Here is a 16,132-nt window from a genome sequence, read left to right on the forward strand (position 1 = left end):
CTTGTTAATGAAACAATTCATCTCAGACACCCACCGTGACCTGCCAGACAGTCACAGTGGGTGTCAACCTGCATTTCCTGTAAGTGCTACATACATACAATCCTTTAACCAATCATAAGTTTGTTCTGTGCTTTACACATGCAATAACCTTAGGAAGGAGAGAGCTTGCTGATGATTGGTGGAGTGACTTCTTGTAATAATAAGGTCACTGACGGGCAAAGTCTGAAAGAGGAACTGAGCAGGGAATCCTGAAGAGGGGGTGCTGTCATCATGCTGAACACTTCCGATTACATTAAGGAAGCACACAGACAACTCTCAAATATAGGTTACTACAGAAAAATAAGCATGGACCCATCACATGTAAACACTGAGGTACTGAAAAACAATCTCCCAAACTAGCTGCATCCTGGATGTTTCCAAGAGACACAAGGGAAAAAAGAACAAATTCTTGTCTTGTAACAATTCACAAGTGTTTGCATTATATACAATGATATTGGTATGACAAAGATGTTGTCCCCTCTAAAGACAATTAAAGAAAATAAATCTATTGGGATATAAATGTATTCGAAGGTGGAGCTCCCTTTGAACAATCTTCAGCTATTTTTTTTTAGGGAACATTATGGAGTTGTCCCTTGTACAGAATCATTAACTGTAAAGCAAGCAAGTGTTGGAAGTTTACGGTGAGCCCCTGTAGTATAGTGACAAACTGCACAAAAATTGTACAACTGATTTATAAAATGTCATGCACACCTGACACAACCAAATATGTTGTTGGCAAGGTTCAATAATCCTACAGTAAGATGACCAGGTTTCATTTCTATTATAACATAACTGGTTCAAAACTAACCAAACCTATTAAAAAAAACAACTGACTATAATGGGCAAAATTTACATTGCACACAATAAAACCAGATGATCCAAACGTATGTATGTTTCTGGAAAGTCTTCAATGATCAATCAGTCTATCTCGATCCTCCAACTACTGTACAACCTGTAGAAGCTATAGGGGATGGCTCAAAAGAAGCTGCTGAAATAAGGAGTCAGAGAGGGGTGAATCTGTCTCCTATTTGTGGGCTTCCTTACACTTCTTACGCAGCATTCAGGCAAGTAATTGTGGTACTTTTTTTATAGCTTTCCTAAAGTTTTTAAAAAAATGTCCAAATTGTCTACAAGCTAGTCACACAATCAATCCTGTTCTTGGGGCAGTTTTTACACTTGTGTCCTAGAGGCATATTCATACTTACAAACTTTCTTGCATCTCTTTCCGGGAGAGGGGCGTGGCTGGAGGGGCGGGAGAGGGCCAAAGGCGTCATTTTGGCCCCGCCCCTGCAATGTGAATGCCGTTTTGTCATGGGGGCGGGGCCAAAATGACGCGATTCACCGCAAATTGTGTCATTTTGGGGTGCCAGTAGCGGGATGCGGGAGATTTGCCAGCTCTCCCAGGAGTCCCTGACATTCCGGGAGAGTTGGCAAGTGTGGCATATTTAGTAACCACCGCATTTTCAACACGATCCATTTCAATCCTTATTGCAAAGATAAGTATTGAAATATCCTGACTATTTATTAAAATCCTTTACTAGGAACAACAGTCACAAACAACTGATGTTCCTGCAAAGATCTGTCGCCTATGTTCTCTATGGTGACTATGGCAAAATGGCCACATTTTCCATAGTGACCGGATGGGAGAGCAGGTAAGCTGCGGTGAGGGATTGGCAGATTCCTGTAACTCAATGCTCTCCCCATAGGCTTCAATGGCTAACGCCATCTTCAGCTGGCGTCAGTCATCATGAACAAGTTCGAAAAATCTTTGATTTTCAGAACTTGTTATATGGAGCAATTTAGCAGACTGCTTTTGCGTTCGAAGTGACAGGGAAAGCAGTTGATATCTCCAATATTTGCTGCGATGCCCTAGTCATAAATTAAGAAGATACTTTAATATGCGGCTGTTTTCAGGGGATTTCAATGAAAAATGTCTTTGATAAATAGGCCCCTTAGCCTGCACACAAAGACCACAACTCCCAGAAAGTCTTGCTGCAAAAATTAAGTGTTGTTAACTTGTGAGTCATACACTAAACAAGAGTGAGAAGATGAGGTCACAGTATTTGCCAGAAGAGACTGAGAGCAAGGATGAAGAAATAAGGAGGTTGGGATCTGCTGTTTGTATGTGTAATACTTTTAGCCTCATCCTGTAGTCACTATGATAACAGTACACAATGATTGTGACAGCTTCTCTCTGCCATACATACATTACCACACAGTAATACTGCCAGTCGCACACTGATGCACACTGTGATAATAACACACAATGATTGCGAGAGCCTCTCTGCTATAATCTTTGTGTGTTATTATCACAGTGTGCTTCAGAGTGAGAATGGCAGTATTACTGTGTGGTAATGTATGTATGGCAGAGAGAGGCTGACACACATACATTGCCACACAATAACACTGCCAGTCTCACTCTGATACGCACTGTGATAATACTAGAGATGTTCACTGACCCCCGTGTTTCGGTTTTGGTTTTGGATCTGGATCAACTTCGTGTTTTGGTTTTGATTCTTTATTTTTCTCTAAATCCCCTATTTTTTTTTTTCCTAAAATCACATAATTTGGCTATTTTTTGTTCCTTCATTATCATTAACCTCAATAAAATTAATTTCCAGTCAATTTTTGACAAGTGACAAACACTGCTATCGCTGTTTCTGTGTGAGCAATGGCACTGAGCAATGGCACTGGAGACTGGAGAGTGACATGAACACTGCTACCCCTGTTTCTGTGTGAGCAATGGCACTGAGCAATGGCACTGGAGACTGGAGAGTGACAAGAACACTGCTACCCCTGTTTCTGTGTGAGCAATGGCACTGAGCAATGTCACTGGAGACTGGAGAGTGACAAGAACACTGCTACCCTTGTTTCTGTGTGAGCAATGGCACTGGATCTCCTGGGGAAGGAGGTACTTATGCAATCAAAAACCCGCAATATCCGATAACGCAACAATGACGTTTTGCCTCGATTCAGATCTGAGGACGCACAAAAGTACAGAGCCAGCTCGAGAGCCTACTCGGATCCCCTAAGTTCGGGTGGGCTCGGTTTTCAGAAAAACGAGCCCGAGCATCTCTAGAGAATACCACACAACAACAGCACTAGTCTCACACTGATACATACAATTAGAATACTGCAGCATATTGGTACCTGACTCACTCTGATATACACAGTGATAACACGAAAATGACCGTCCCAGTCACAATCTGATGCACATAATTATAATACCACACAATAACAGTGCCAGTTTCACTCTGAGACACACACACACAGATAATACTACGCATGACAGTGTCACTCTGATACAACAATACTACACAATAATGCCAGACCCACATCGATACACACAATCATAATACCACAGAATAATGGTGCCAGACTCACTCTGATATACACATTTCTAATACCACACAATAACAGTACTAATCTCACACTGATACACACAATGATAATACTATGCAAAAAAAGTGCACGTTTTCCTCTGTTACACACATAGACAATACCACAAAATAATAGTGTCAGCGTCCCTCTCTGCTACAGAAATTATTAATAATATCACATAATATAGCATCAACCTCCCTCTCTGAATATGTTACCACACATTAATAGTGCCAGGCTCCCTGATACACCCAGTCATAGTACCGCATAACATTACTACCAGTCTCTCTGTGAAACACGCACAACAATAATACTTCACAAAAATGGTGCCAGACTAACTCTCTGATACACACAATCGTATTTCTATATAACAATGCTGCCACCCTTCTATGAGGAACATTACAAAATAATAATGGCCGCCTCCCTCTCTAATAAGCACAATAATAAAACCAAACAATTTTTAGTTTAAGCCTCTTTATCTGACGCATACATAATACAACACAATACAAAATGACAGCCTCCCTCTCCTTCATAAAATAAATCATAAAATAATAGTTTGCTGCTGCTGCTGATAGTGCCATCTGCTCTCTAATACACACAGTAATATTGCCACCACACAATAATAGTGCCAGCCTCCCTCTCTAAAACAATACACTACCACACAATAATAGCGCCAGCCTCCCTCTCTAAAACAATACGCTACCACACAATAATAGTGCCAGCCTCCCTCTCTAAAACAATACGCTACCACACAATAATAGTGCCAGCCTCCCTCTCTAAAACAATACGCTACCACACAATAATAGTGCCAGCCTCCCTCTCTAAAACAATACACTACCACACAATAATAGTGCCAGCCTCCCTCTCTAAAACAATACGCCACCACACAATAATAGTGCCAGCCTCCCTCTCTAAAACAATAAGCTACCACACAATAATAGTGCCAGCCTCCCTCTCTAAAACAATATGCTACCACACAATAATAGTGCCAGCCTCCCTCTCTAAAACAATACGCTACCACACAATAATAGTGCCAGCCTCCCTCTCTAAAACAATACGCCACCACACAATAATAGGGCCAGCCTCCCTCTCTAAAACAATACGCTACCACACAATAATAGTGCCAGCCTCCCTCTCTAAAACAATACGCTACCACACAATAATAGTGCCAGCCTCCCTCTCTAAAACAATAATGGACCACATAATAATATTGCTAGTCTCCCTCTCCCTCTGATACACACAATAAGAATATAAACAATAGCAGTGCCAGTTTTACTCTCTGCTACAAACCATAGCAATACCACATACAATAAGCCAGCGTCCCTTTATGATACACACAATAAAACCAGACAGTATTAGTGCCAGTTCCCCTCTCCACTGCACACAATAATTTTAGTAATAATATAAATAATAAATAATAATTAATGATTATTATTATTATTATTATTATTATTATTATTATTATTATTATTATTATTATTATTCTTTGTTTATATTGTGTCTAAATATTATGCAGCACTTTACAGATAATATTCAATCATTCACATCAGTCCCTGCCCCAGTGGAGCTTACAATCTATGTTCCCTACCACACACACATACACACTAGGTTGTATTTTGTCAGAGGCCAATTAACCTATCACCACATGTGGTACAACACAATAATAAATCCAGCCTCCATCTCTGATATACACAATAATAGTGTCACCCTCCCTCTCTAATAAACACAACAATATTACCACAAAAATAGTTACCTCCGTCATGCATACAATGATAATACTACATAATGATAATGTTAGCCTTATACAGAAAATATTAATAGTATCACTTAATAATAGTGACATCTTCCCTCTCTGACACAATAATAATTTATCACACAATAAAGTGCCACTCTCCCTCTCTGATATGCATAATATTAATACCATGCAACAATAGTGTCAGCCTACTTCGCTGATACAGAAAATAATAAGAATACCAAATAAGAGTAGTGCCAGCCTTCTTCTGTGATGGAATAATACTTTACTACACAAAATTAGTGCCAAACTCACTCTGAGACACACAATAATAATACAACAAAATCTTAGAATGAGTCTCCTTATCATCATAATTTATTTATAAGGCGCTACAGAATCTGCAGTACCATACAAGCAACAAAATATAAACAGAATTATATACAAATAACTTAAGTAAGGGGCTTCATTAGAACAAAGGAAACCTTATTAAGAAGGAGAGGAGATAGGCGTTAGAGAGAGCCAAGCTTGCCAGAGTAAACATTCAAGAGAGACACTGAAGGAAACGTAGACAATGGATGTGGGTGGAGGGAAGTGAGTGGAAGAAGTAGATGTAGTGAGAGGCGGGTTACCAAATGGAAACAATAGGGGTGGAGGGAAGGGGGTGGAAGGGGAAATTGAAGTGCAAGGAGGGAATTGTCTTAGGATGGGGCAGGGTAGGTAAGTGTGAGAAGTTCAGTTTTGAGGGAGCACTTGAGAGATTTGAGGTTGGGGGGCGAATCTGGGCAGGTGAGGCAATGAGTTCCAAAAGTGGGGATGTAGGAGAGCTTTATAGTAAGCAGCTTGAAATGTATTCTAGACGGAATGATGATCCAATGGAGGGCTTTGCAGAGAGAGACAGAGGAAGAGGAATGTCAGGAGAGGAAGAATAGTCGCAACACCGCATTCTGGCCAGATTGTGGGGTGAGGGTGTAGGGCAGACATGTAACCAGCAGGCCAGAGAGAAGGACATTTCAAAAATCTGGGTTGGAGATGACAAAATCATGGAAAAGAAAGGGAAGGCAGAGTCACTGATGACCACTAGGCAGTGTACAAAGAGAACAGAGGAGACAATCAACATTAAGAGAGACAGTAGGAGATATGTAACACAGAGCACTGGGAAGACAATATGTTCAGTTGTGGAAGAGATGCTGAAGGATCATTTAGAGAGGTGGGAGGTGAACCAGGAATGAATGCTGCAGCGAAGGCCATGGCAGTGAAGAGTTTCAAGGAGGATAATCAACTGTGACGAAAGCGAGGTCAATTAGCAAGAGCAGGGAGAACCTATTGACTTAGACAAGAGTAGATCATTAGTTACATTAATGAGGACAGTCATAGTGGAGTGTAAATGGTGGAAATCAGATTTTAAGGGGTCAAGGAGAAAGTTAAGGTGAGAAAGTGTGTTAAGTGGTTGTAGATTAGTTGTTGAAGAAGTTTGCAAATTAATTGGAGTAGGGATATGGGACTGTAGCTGGTAAAAGAGGCAGGGTCGAGAAATTGATTTTTTTTAAAAAAGGAAGTGATGAGCTCATGCTTAATGACGGAAGGAAAAGTCCTGCTGGAGAGGTGAGGTAGGTGACTGCTAGTGTCAGTGGGGAGAGAGTGGAGGTGGTGGAACCAAGCAAATAAGAGGACCTTGGTGTCCATGGCAGGAGGGAATGTGGCAGGTGGTCTTGAAATGGGCTAGGGTGGCGAAAAGAAGAGCAGTAAGGAGAAGATGTCCTGATGGATGGAGTCCATCTTGCCCTTGAAGTAAGAAGGAAAGTCATGGATGCTGAAGGAGGGGAAGGAGGCAGGGAGCAGTGAAGAGAGCTGATGGTGGAAAAGGGGCAATGGTGGTTGTTGCACTGGGAGGCGGTAAAGGTTTTGAAGTGAGGCTGTTTTGCAAGAGAGAGGGATAGTGTCATAGGAAAACAGGATGAATTTGAAATAAAGTTTTCAGAGCAGGACTTTCTCAATAGGTGCTCAGAAGAACCCCTGAACATAGCAAGCAAACTTGCTGTGCAAGGTAGGGGTGTGGTGTTGAACAATACAGGTGAAGTGTAATGCAGGGGCAGCTTTATCCAGGGCTGCAGAGAAGTGGGAGGGGTCAAGATTATGCAGATTGCATAGTGTCTGCGGGATTTTGGTATAGAAGGAGTAGAGGTGAAAGGAGAAGAGGTTGGGGTCAGAAACATGAGTTAGAGAAGTCATAGATGTCACAGAGGTGAGAGAACATGACGTCAAGATAGTGCTATTCATGGTGTGTGGGTGAAATGGTCCACTGGGTGAGACCATAGTTGGAGGTGATGGAGGAGTTTGGAGACAGATGTACCATTGGGATTAATAACGTGGATGTTGAAAACCCCAAAGATGGGAGTGGAGTAAAAGATAGAGCGAGGTTGCAAAAATGTCATGGAAGTGGAAGGTGGGGCCTTGGGAGCTGTAGATGGCAGCAGCAGGAAGATGGAATCGAAGCAGAGACGTATGGTGTGATTCTCAAAGGTAGCGAAGGAGAGGGAGGGCACTGGGGGAACAATGTTAAACATGTAGTTAGGAGTTAAAATTATGTCTACGACAACCACCTTGGATCTGGTGACGTCCAAGGGCTGAGTGTGTGTAGAGGATAGACGGCCAAAGGAGAGGGCAGCAGGGGAGATAGTGTCAGAAGGTGGAATTCAGGTTTCATTGAGGGTAAAGGAGGATGAAGGAGTGAGAGAGGAAAAAGTCATGGATGGGAGCAAGCTTGCAAGAATAATACCACACAATAATAGGGCTTCTCTTTTTGTTACAGACAATAATAATACCACACAACAGAAGTGTCAGTGTCCCTCTCTGATATATACTTAATAAAACCAGGCAATAATCGCTATTAATATGGATTTGTGAGTGAAAATAAGTTTAAGAGCACAAGAACTTTATCAATTTGCCCAGTGAAAGGTTTGTGAATTTGGATCCACAACTAAATTAACAGACCAGCTAATTGGAACTGCTGGAGAATTGAAACTGCATACAGACTGGAATCTCCTATTAAAGGGTGTATCATATTTTTCTATATGTTAGGATATAAGAAGAAATCCACATATTATTCATTTTATGATTTTTTTTTATGACATGGATGTGAATTGCATGTTAAGTTATTATGGTTGAAGTAAACGTTTTGATAATTGATCCGTAGTACACTCTTGTTTTTGTGATTATAGATTCATTATTACGTGTTATTGCGTATCATTATTTTAAAATTGAAAGCTTTTTTAATTTTGAAAATTCTGGGTGTTTGCGTGTGAGATTCAGCAGCAGTTGTACACACCAGAAAACACTTTATATTCTAATCTTTTCTATTTTTCAAAACTTGTCTATTTTGGAAGATTCAGTCAGTGAAATATATTTTTAAAGAAAGCTGTTTGTGAGGGTCAGCACGCAGCTGCACACCCCAAAAAACACTTTATATTCTAATCTTTTCTATTTTTCAATCTATTCAATTCAATTTAATTTTCGCTATATAAATAAATGAAGGTGCTGAGAGATGAAGGTGTCCTAAATCCGTACTACAAAAGTTCAAAGATATGGCACACAATATATTGCCAGAGCATTCATCAGTTGCCGAGAGCATGGCTTTCAATACCTTGCCGCTATATAAGTGTCACACTTCAAAGTAAATTACAGCTATGGAGTCTGGGATGTGATGAAGCATAAGGTGTTTATTGCTTAAAAAGTACAAATAAATATTACGAACCAAATATAGTTGAAACTGCACAGGAATTTCTGATAAGGCTAATTTCTGGTGGCAATGAATACTGCAGACACAGGTAGCAAGGTAAGTAGAGGGAGGTCTGGAGAAGTGGTATTAGCAGCAAAATGTGAAGGTTCGAGAGTACAGGAGCAATAGGAGAATAAAACTATAGGAAGGGCAACAAAACAACAATGACCAGCAGTAGAGGGAGAGAGGTTGGGATAAGTATGGAACACCCAGGTGCAGGAGATAATTAGTGAGACAGGTTAACCCCTAGTAATAACAAAGAAAAAGGCACAATAGCGGCACCTCTGGTGAACAGAGGTACTGCCAGATAAACATAGTAAAATAAGTCCAAGGTCCTGGAGGCAGGAGCTGCCAATAAGCAGCACGCGATGCAGAGCACTGCAGGCAGATCCTGACAGCACACTCCATCCTTTAGAGCGGATTCCAGGTGCCCATATTACCAAAAGTGGTTAAATTCATCAGAATCATAGTCTACAATGGGGGATCCATAAAAGAAGTTATCGTCCACGGATGGAATGGTGAAAGAAATCATACCAAAGTGAAGCTGAGGGACCGGGGACCTTTCTTTCTTCTTACATCCTCTTCTTTTATGGGATTTCCTCAGAATAGGAGCCTGAACCAACTGGATGGAGTACAAAGGTAGTTCTTGGACTGAAGTGCTGGGCAGTATTGGATGCTTAATCTCGATAAAGGGGAGGATGGCCCGGACTGGGCACCCTGGGAGAACGGCCCAGACTGGGCACCCTGGGACCCGACAGCGCCAGGAGAAGCCTCGGACCCGACAGCACCGGGAGAAGCCTCGGACCCGACAGCACCAAGTAATAACTCAAGCTGAACCTTGTCAAGCGGCGACTCTGTTGACTAGCAAGTCGGGGCTGAACTGTATTGACTGGCAAGTCGAGGCTGGACTGTATTGACTGGCAAATCGGGGCTGGACCGTATTGACTGGCAAGTCGGGGCTGGACCGTATTGACTGGCAAATCGGGGCTGGACAGTATTGACTGGCAAGTCGGGGCTGGACCGTATTGACTGGCAAATCGGAGCTGGACCGTATTGACTGGCAAGTCGGGGCTGGACCGTATTGACTAGCAAGTCGGGGCTGGACCAAATTGACTGGCAACTCGGGGCTGGACCGAATTGACTGGCAACTCGGGGCTGGACCGAATTGACTGGCAACACGGGCTGGAGCTGATTTTGAGGGGACTAAAGAGGATGTTGATGAGGATGATGTTGTTTGTGTAAGCCCTGCAGTTCTTGCACGTAATAAGAAGGCCATTGTCCTGCCTAGACATAAGACCAAAAAATCCACCTCTTTTGTGTGGAATTATTTTTAGTCAAATCCTGACAACAGTTGTCTAGCCATTTGTAGTGTTTGTAAAGCCACAGTCAGTAGAGTTAAGGACCTTAACCATCTAGGAACCTCATCCATGTTACACCATTTGAAGAGAGTTCATGGCAAGCTGTTGAGAAAATCAGAAACTTATGCTAAAAAATAACAACAAGCAGTCCATCATCAGCTAGGTCCCTTCTCTCACCTACATCCCAACGCCTGCAATCTACCCCCACAACACCGTCCTCATCAATATCCGCAGTAGCGATCTGAGGTAATCCTGCATCCACGTTGCTAAGGCTAGATGACTCCTCCACTATTCTGTTTTCCTCAGAAGACTTCCCACTGCTGCCGGGGGTAAATCTTCATTCCAGAAGCAGACCAAGAAGAAGAAGACTACTAGTAGTTTACAACAATTGACTGTTAATCCTTGCAAGAGGAGCAAGTATGAAAGCTGTCACCTAATTGCAAAACACATCACAGACGCCATGGCGACTATGCTAGTATTAGATCTGCAGCAAATATCCACTATTAATGCAGCTGGTTTTAGACAGTTACTTGTGTCCCCATTACCAAATTCCATCATGACACCATTTCACTAGAAAAGCTATTCCTCACCTCTACCAGAAGGTTCGTAAAAATTTAATTATTGGCCTACAAAATGCTATTCTACACACTGTACACTTAACCACAGATATGTGGACAAGTGGAACTGGGCAAACTAAAGATTATATGACTGTGACAGCCCACTGGATTGGCGATTCGCCTTCACCAGTAGGAACAGCAGCAGCATGTACCCAAGTACGTCACATTTTTCAGAAGTAGGCTACTCTGTGTATCAGCAGCTTGAATAAGAGGCATACAGCTGACAATCTGTTACAAAAACTAAGGAATGCCATTTCAACATTGCTTATCCCGCTTTGACTCTCCTCAGGATATGTCATTTCTGATAATGCCACCAATATTGTGAGAGCATTACAGCTGTTTGAATTCCATCACATTCCCTGTTTTGCTCACACAATAAACAATAGCGATCTGTCTAGATGGTAAGCGACAGAGCAATGACTCAAACACACGGCGCTTCCTACCACATCTAGGAAACATTGCAACGAGCGTTTCTTGGATAAGTGAGGTAATTCTACAGCTAATATATGGCAACGAGCACTTCACGTGTTTCTTGGATAAGTGAGGTAATTCTACAGCTAATATATGGCAACATGTGCTCCACCTGTTTCTTGGCTAAGTGAGGTAATTCTACAGCTAATAAATGTCAATGAGCGCTGACCCCCCTGGGATATGTGCTTTTATCAGACACACACCAATCCAGGGTGCCAAACAATGCACTGAAAAGAGCTATTGAAATCCATAGCAAAAAGGCAGTTGGGTGTTTAACTGTAATTTACACCCTACACTTATAGTGAAATAGAAAAAAAATCAACCTGCAGAGACTGTACGATAAATAGAAATGCCCAAAGCAGCTTTTCACTTTGGAGGTAATTTACACCCTACACTTATAGTGAAAGTTTCAAAAAGATGTTGTCGTCATCATCTTCAGCATCATCCTCACCCTCATCAGTGTGTACATCATCATCACAGACTTAATTCATCTCTGCTGGAATCCGCCATTAGAGAAGTGTCAGTACTTTGATGTATTTGCCGGTAAAGGCCTTCCTCGTGGAAGATGTAGTTCATTTTGATGAATATCATCTTTTCCACATTTTTAGGAAGTAACCTCCTACGTCGATCATTGACAAGGTTCCCGGCTGTGCTGAATGCTCTTTCTGAGTACACACTGGAGGGTGGGCAGCTTAGGTATTGCAAGGCAAGATTGTACATGGGTTTCCAAATGGCTTGTTTTTCCTCCCAGTATTGAAAGGGACTGTCTGTCATTTCCATATCGATTAACTCTTGAAAATAATCCTCCACCATACTTTGCATGTTAATAGTAGGATTGGATGGAGTTATGTGCAAGGTCACACATTTTTTGGTAAAATCTTTCAAACCAGCCCAGATGTCAAACTGTTGTGGTCTGCCACCTGAGTCATCCCTGCTTTTCTTTGGAAAGTGCAATTTTTTCCGAGCAGCAGCTGCTTGCTGATCCTGCTCATATGTGGACTGCTGTGAATCCATTTTAATGAGAGCCAAAACACTTGTAGTGCAATTTCAGAAATATATAGTGCTGGTATATTATAATTTCAACACCAGAAACTAGCTTTTTTCAAAGAGGGGATTATGTGACACCCCAAACACTTGTACTGAAAAATCAGAAATATATAGTGTTGGTATATTAGAATTTTAGCACCAGAAAATAGCTTTTCTACAAGAGGGGAATATCTGACACCCCAAACACTTGTAGTGTAAATTAGGAAAAATTCCTCCTACTACTCTCTTCCTACTCTATTCCTGCAACCTAAACCTTCTCTCTCGCTCTCTCAAATGGCGCTGGATCGCTGTGAAGGCGGCTATTTATTGAGTCTAAAAATCGCGAGATCCGAGATCCGATGACTTCACGATGACATTTTGCCTCATTTTGGAATCCAAATAGGGGGGAAGGACCCGAGCCGACTTGGCTTGGATTCCGGAAGTTCGGGCAGGTTCGGTTCTCGGAGAACCGAACCTGCCCATCTCTATTGCAAATGACTTGAAATTAGTATTATTAAGGTTAATAATAATGTAGGAACAAAAAAAAAAAAGAGCAAAATTATGTGATTTTAGCATATTTTAGCATTTTTTTCTAAAAAATCCAGATCCAAAACCAAAACAAAAACAAAAACTAAAACAAACAAGGGCGGTTTTGCCAAAACCAAAACCAAAACCACGAAGTTAATCCAGATCCAAAACAAAAACCAGAACACGGTGTGTCAGTGAACATCTCTAATATCAACATTATGCACTTTATTTATTTTTTTATTGAGTCAGAGAAAGCAAATGCATTGATGGCAAAGTTAAAAATTCCTTCATTAAGACTGCTCGCTACAAACTTTGATCAAAATTGGTGTAAATTGGGACCGCTGTGAAAGGATCATTAGGAAATAGACTGGAGATGAATGTTAATGCTATAAATACTAATATAGAAGCAAAAACGGCTCAAAAGGACATTATTTTACCTATTTTTCACAATTTTTAATTAAATCGACATCCAAAACCAAAACCGAAACACAAAGTTGGGCTAGAGCCGACACCGGATTCAAACCAAAACATGAGGGTCAGCGCACATCTCTAAGAATAATGCCTCCCTACTCTAAATTATATGGATTTTAGAAGCCACTGAGGAGTTCTGTGACAGTATAAGAACACATGGCTGTAGGCTGAGTGCTTTTATACAGGTCACAGAAGTCTTAAGTGACTTCTAATACCTTAATAATTTACATGAAGGGGTGCATTATTCTTTATATTACACACATTTTCCGAATTAACACTGAAGTGATGACACCACTGATTAAAAGCGATGAACTCAGAACCCACTGGTTGTACTTCTATTACTTACATAAGTTTATACGTATATTAACCTGTGTATTATACAAGGACAATAAAACAAATTATTATTCTCATATTAGTCATTCGGCTTCCCTTTCTGATAATCATAGTGACAATATTACACCATAGAAGTGCCATATTTCATATACAAAGTGATAATACCACACAATAATAGTGCCACCCTCCCTCTCTTATACAAGCAGTAATGATACCACACAATAATAATGCCACTCTCCCTCTCTTATACATGCAGTAATGATACCACACAATAATAGTGCCACCCTCCCTCTCTTATACAAGCAGTAATGATACCACACAATAATAATTAAGGGATGTGCACCGGCGACTTTTGAGGTCTCGTGTTTTGTGTTTTGGATCCGGATTTTCGCGATGTTTTGGGTTCGGATTTGTTTCGCAAAACACCTGCCGAAAGGTTTTGGATTCGGATTTTTTTGGGAAAAAAACTAAAAAGTATAAAATCAAGTTTTTGGGCTTATTTTCACTCCTACGCTATTATTAACCTCAATAACATTCAATAACAATCATTTCCACTAATTTAAAAGCTATTCTGAACACCTAACACCTCACAATATTTTTTTTTTTAGTACAAAACGTTGCAACGAGGTATCTTTCTGGACTGCGTAGAGGAGTGTTCCCCACAATATAATTAAAAACCCATCAACTGGTCTGAATTACACCCAAAAATAGTATCTGGACTGCGTAGAGTAGTGGGCACTGGGCATCACAATAAAATATATAGAAAACCTTCAACAGGTCTGAATTGCACCCAAAAATAGTATCTGGACTGCGTAGAGGACTGGCCACTGGCCACCACAATATAATATATAGAAAACCTTCAACAGGTCTGCATTACACCCAAAAATAGTATCTGGACTGCATAGAGTAGTGGGCACTGGCCACCACAAAAAAAAATATAGAGAAAAGCTTCAACAGGTCTGAATTACACCCAAAAATAGTATCTGGACTGCATAGAGTAGTGGGCACTGGCCACCACAATATAATATATAGAAAACCTTCAACAGGTCTGCATTACACTGCACATACGGCTGCTCCTCCATCCTCCATCATATACATGTTGGAGTTTCAGCGTGTCAAAACCTCTTGTTTTTGATAATGACAGTGCATTTTGAATATTTTTCGATTTGCCCCACAACACTGAATGTACTTTATCTATGATACGCATCTATCTTTCTTGACTGCGTAATGTGGTGGCCCCGGTACACAATTTGGTACCGAGGCCACAATATAATTAAAAAACCCTTCACGGGTCAGAATTCCACCAAAAAAGGGTATGGATTGCGTAATGTGGTGTGCCCGGAACACAATTTTTTACAGCGCCAACAATATAATTTAAAAATTGGGCATCAACTGTCACCGTTGTTTAATATCTGATACACCTAAATATGGACTGCACAGTGGAGTGGCCCCGGTAGTAAATTTGGTGCCGGGGCCACAATACCTCCTCCAACTTCCAAGTGTAGTGTTTATAAAGACAGACAGCGTCGAAGTGTTATTTGTTGACTTTCTTAACCCTAAAATTGTCCCTGTTGCAAATATTCGTGCAATGGAGAGTTACTTTTTCATTGAAAGACTCAAGCTTTCAAGTGTAGTGTTTATAAAATATAAACAACAATACAGTAGATCTAGAGCACGACAATACCTCTTGTTTTAAATTATGACAGGGCATTTTACTTTTGGTTTAATTTCTTGAATTTGTTGCAATTTGGTTTTACTTTTTGAACATGGCAAACGACTGTTGATTGGTCATATAATGCAAAAAAAAAAGTTCCAAGATGGAATTGTCCTTGGGCCCTCCCACCCACCCTTATGTTGTTGAAATAGGACATGCACACTTTAACAAACCAATCATTTCAGCGACAGGGCCTACCAAACAACTTTGGCTGAAATGATTGGTTTGTTTGGGCCCCCACACCAAAAAAGCTATTCATCTCTCCCTGTACAGACTAAACAGGCTCTACTGAGGCAAGATGTCGTTCTCATCCTCAACCGCTGATTCCTCTCCCCCTACAGTGTGTACTTCCTCCTCATCACACATTATCAATTCGTCCCCGCTGGACTCCACAACCACAGGTCCCTCTGTACTATCTGGAGGGCAGTGCTGTACTTCATTGAGGAATTGATTATTCATTTTTATAAACATAATTTTTTCAACGTTCTGAGGAAGCAACCTCCTTCGTCGCTCACTGACCAGGTTCCCCGCTGCACTAAAAACTCTTTCCGAGTACACACTAGAGGGGGGACAACTCAGGTAAAATAGAGCCAGTTTGTACAGGGGCTTCCAAACTGCCTTTTTTTCCTGCCAGTAACAATATGGACTGTCTGACTCCACCATTTTTTCAATTGTGACAGCATCCAATGC

At 41.1% G+C, this 16,132-nt stretch overlaps 1 protein-coding gene across 1 annotated transcript in view; it reads right to left on the bottom strand.

Moving 5' to 3' along the window:
• The window catches only part of GMIP (GEM interacting protein), an 89,483-nt gene that overhangs the window by 59,256 nt on the left and 14,095 nt on the right, over window positions 1–16,132 (bottom strand).

The sequence above is a fragment of the Mixophyes fleayi genome, chromosome 4 (genome assembly GCF_038048845.1).
Source record: "Mixophyes fleayi isolate aMixFle1 chromosome 4, aMixFle1.hap1, whole genome shotgun sequence".
NCBI lineage: Eukaryota > Metazoa > Chordata > Amphibia > Anura > Limnodynastidae > Mixophyes > Mixophyes fleayi.